The 4,408-nt window shown below is 37.0% G+C and overlaps 1 pseudogene; it reads left to right on the top strand.

The window, feature by feature from the left end:
• Positions 1 to 687: 687 nt before the first annotated feature.
• On the top strand, positions 688 to 787 carry LOC113362337 (annotated as a pseudogene).
• The last annotated feature ends 3,621 nt before the right edge of the window (positions 788 to 4,408 follow it).

Raw genomic sequence — 4,408 nt, 5'->3', positions numbered from 1 at the left:
TTGTTACTATTTACAAAATTCTGATTGGTTTCCTCTTGAAAACTAGCCTGGTTATTCAATAATATTTATTGGGTTTGTGCGAACATCTCCTGGCTATTTCTTAATATAATAAGAGATTCCTCTAAGCTAGTTATTATATTCTTAGAAGGGTTATGGAACTGGGATTGTCCTGAGGGATTCTTAGTATAGCCAAAACCTGGGGGAGCATTCAAGTTACTAACCTGACCTTGATATTGGTCCTTAGACCATGAGAGGTTCGGATGGTTTCTCCAACCAGTATTATAGGTTTCTGAATATGGGTCAAATTTCTGACAGTTCTCAAATCTAGTGTTATTATAAAGAGCATTGGTGTGCTCTTCAGTATTCTGGCCTTCCCCAAAAGGCTTCCCTCTACCAATAGTGTGACCCAATTCTAAAGCTTCTAACCTCTTTGCTATAGTAGCAATTTTGGCATCTGATTCAAAGCCTCCTTTTACCCTATTAACATTTCCTCTACTTAGAAGAATTGTTTTCTGGGGATCCCCATTATTTTCCCATTAATGGGTTTTATCAGCGATGTCATTAAAAAATTCCATCGCTGCATCAATAGTTTGGTTTTCAAACCCACCAGTGCACAAGGACTCAACCATGGTTGTTGTCGAATAATCTAAACCCTCATAAAGGATCTGAACTAGCCTAACCTTTTCTAAACCATGATGAGGACACTGGGATATCAAATCATTGAAACTTTCCAAATACTTATACAAAGATTCTCCCTCTCGTTGTGAAAATATACAGATTTGTGTCCTAATAGACGATGTTTTGTGCCTAGGGAAAAACTTTTTGTAAAAGGCAGATGTAAGTTGTTCATATGTTTCAATTGACTCAGAAGTCAGACTATATAGCCACGATTTGGCTTTATCTTTCATGGAAAAAGGGAATAACCTAAGTTTCAAAGCATCATCATCTAAGCCCCTAATTCTTAGGATACTACAAATTTCCTCAAAATCCTAACATGGAAATAGGGGTTTTCATTTTCTTTCCCTAAAAAGACTGGGAGGATCTGCAAAGTTCCAGTTTTCAATTCATAGGTTGCCTCCGTGTCAGCTAACTTAATACACGATGGACGAGTAGTCCTAGTCGGATTGAACAACGCTTTCAAAGTTGCCATTGCTGGCACAGCTGAAGTACTAGGGGTACTTTTGTCACTCAGAGACAAGTTCTCAAAGCTGAAGTTTCCAAAAACAGGGCTCTCAAAAGAAATATCTTTGAGCTCCCCGCTTCCACAAGAAAAACTACTAGGTTTTTCACCAATCAAGCGACCTAGAGTATCTCTTTTCCAAGCCCGTTCTCTAATAAAATCGGGCATACACTAGAAAAACAAAACTAAAAGGAATAAAAATCCTAACAAGGAAGGTTGGTCTAACAAACACACAGCAGGCTGACTCCACCAAAGCAAACCTAAATATTTCTAGCAAACAAAAAGCTTGATGGCTCCACTTAGATTATTTATAGACCAGCTTCTATCTCTCGAAAGGAAATTCGTTACAATTTGAGCACACCCCTCTGGAATCAATCCGAGCTAATTTAAGTGAAAACAGAGACGAGGGAAGATCAATGGAGCTTTGATACCCAAGGTCTCGCCGGCATTACAAGGCCGCACGTTTCAACTTATATCAACCATCATGAACTTTAAAGTGTGCTTAAAAGAGTAACCAATATATTTCGAAAGACTCTCCTATCAAGCTCGTTACCCTATCGGTCTCGTTTTATTCAACATTTTAAGCTTGGGTCCGCGTTAGGTTTCGTTTTCCTAAGGCGGGCAAGAAGGGAACGGTGATGAAATCCGAACCCTTATCTTATATGGCCATTTCTTACCCTTTACTAGGAATTTAAAGCAGCCGGTTCAGTCCTCAACAAATAATCACCTTAAGGCAGACAGTAACCCGCTTACAGGAGATTCACGGGTGTTTCGAAAGACTTACCTCCCATACCAGACGGGCGAAGAACCGCTGTAGTCGACTCGGGCCACTGACTCCGGTGTCAGTGTGCGAACCCGAGGGTCCGAGACGATATCGTAATCGTCGTCCTTCCCTGCAAACAATTTTTATTTAAGGGTACCCTTCCGTAGGGTATAAAAAGTAAAATAAAATGTCCAAAGTTCACCGTCCAAAGTCCAAAAATAAAGTGCAAAAGAAAAAGAAAATTACAAAATATTTCCTAATACAATTCTAAAAAAGAATATCTAAAAAAAATAAATCCTAAAAAAATAATAATTATTTGTCTTTTTTTTTTTCTTCTCTTTTTAGCTTTAAGCTTTGTTCCAAGTCCTTAGCATTCAACTTCAAACCTGTAACAAAGACACACCCAAAGAAACGTAAAGAGGAACAAATGAAAATAATAAAATAATAATAAATCTAAAAATGCTAACTAAACAGAAATCCGCGTCGGCGGCGCCAAAAATTGATGGGTTTTCAAAAGTGATTGTAGTGATAGTGGTAAAAAGTTCTTTTCAGACTTGTGAAGAAAACAATTTTTAGATTTAAATTAAACTAGGATACTCAAATAAAGTTATATCAAATTATAAACAAAAAGCACCGAGACTTGGATTCCACCATTGACCAACTAAGTGATAAACTCTAATTAATATTCTTACAATTCTTTCTTTTAAAGCGATTCTAATATTTTTCCTCTAATATATTTTTGAAGTAATAGTTGTAATCACAAAGCATGAAACATCAAAAGTTTCAAAACCAAGCATGCTCCATCAAAAAAATTCACAACAACTCGATAAAAAACAATTATTCTTTTAAGTTCTATGCAAATAATCATGTAAAATAATTGCAATAAATAATTAAAAGTAGAATTATACCACTTTTCATGGAACAGTGGCTTCCTCCGTCGCCTCGGCTAAGGGGTTTAGCTCCTCATATTAATCATTTTCTTAATATACATAGTTATAGCCCAAAAGTTGATTAAAGGATGAAAATGCTAAAACAGTAAGTTTAAGACTCACAGAAAGTGTCACAGATAAACGATATAAATGAACTGTTTCCGTCGCTGTTGATTTAAGACCCTCCTGCGCTTGTCGTTGTCACTGTTGAAGAACGACTGACTTTGGAGGTCCGTTCTTCGTGTTCTTGAGCAGCAGCAGCAGCAGCAGAACTGAACTTTCTGTAACTTGATTGTTTTCGGATCTGTGGTTCCCTAAACTCTCTAAAACTTTCCACCTTTTTATGACTCGACCCAACCTTTTAATAGCTAGCGTATTCCAAATATCTCTAGTAAATCCGAGAATATTTGGTTTTATTATTTGCTGCCAAGTCTCGAAAAATATCCATATACCCGGTTATGCTATAAGAAGTCCATCCCAACCGAGTTTGGCAATTGAATCTCCTTAAAACTCGTCCAACAATTGTCCAGAAAAATCACGTCACTGCTAAGCTTATTTCCTGCCATTTTTCCTGTTGAGACGTGAAGAAGGTGAGGTTCCCCTATCCAAAACGTTGGCGCCTTTAACCACTGGGTGCCTTGGGCGTGCCCTTATCCAAATGATGGGTGCCAAAATCGCTTTCTCCGGGATGTTTTCAGCATTTTTTGGGGTTCCTCCGGGGTATTTATGGGGTGTCTCCAACACACTTCTGGGATGCTTCTGGTACGATATCTACGGAGGTTCAAATGCTCCATTTTGAGCCAATTTCGCCACAAAAGCTTATTTTTCCAAAAACACCTACAAATACATAAAATAACCAAATAAGTATAAAATCGAGCACTAACAATATATACAATTAAGATATATTAGACACATAAATGCGTCTATCAAGAGTTCATTTTGAACTTGTGCTTAATTGCCAAATCTTTGTGGGGAATGCGGTTGTGGAATATGTAGGGGTTATCTTGTATATTTATTAACTCCTTGATGAATGCATTTAGCTTCGGCTTTATGATTACATCTAAATTTGTTGATTTGTTAAGGTCATGAAGTATCTCCGTGGAAATTTCATTAGGATCCCACTAATTTTCGTACCTTTGCCAATTTTTTTGACAAAAAGGAGGAGAATTAATGTGTAGTTCACACTAAAAATACATATGGTTTACGGATCTTTATGTAAGGGGGAGTGGTTTTCATGTTGAGATATGTAATGACTATGGGGGAGTGATACATATCACCATAGTGTTATTGTCAAAGTTGTGATACAATTGAACTTTGGTGCTGCATGTATAATAATACTATAATAATGATTGAGAGCACTTTTTTTCTCATTGTTATAGCTACGGATCTTGAAAAACTGTGATGCTGAACTTACAAACTTTAGGATCATGGAGTATTTGGAAGTGACGAAGATTTTGAGTCGCGTTGAAGATTCCAAGGAAAACAAGCATGTGGATGTGAAGCTACAATTTTTTTATTTATTTTGTAATCCATATA

The sequence above is a fragment of the Papaver somniferum genome, chromosome 3 (assembly GCF_003573695.1).
Source record: "Papaver somniferum cultivar HN1 chromosome 3, ASM357369v1, whole genome shotgun sequence".
Classification (NCBI taxonomy): domain Eukaryota; kingdom Viridiplantae; phylum Streptophyta; class Magnoliopsida; order Ranunculales; family Papaveraceae; genus Papaver; species Papaver somniferum.
Note: the sequence above shows the minus strand (reverse complement) of the source record. Positions and strands in the feature narration are given on the sequence as shown.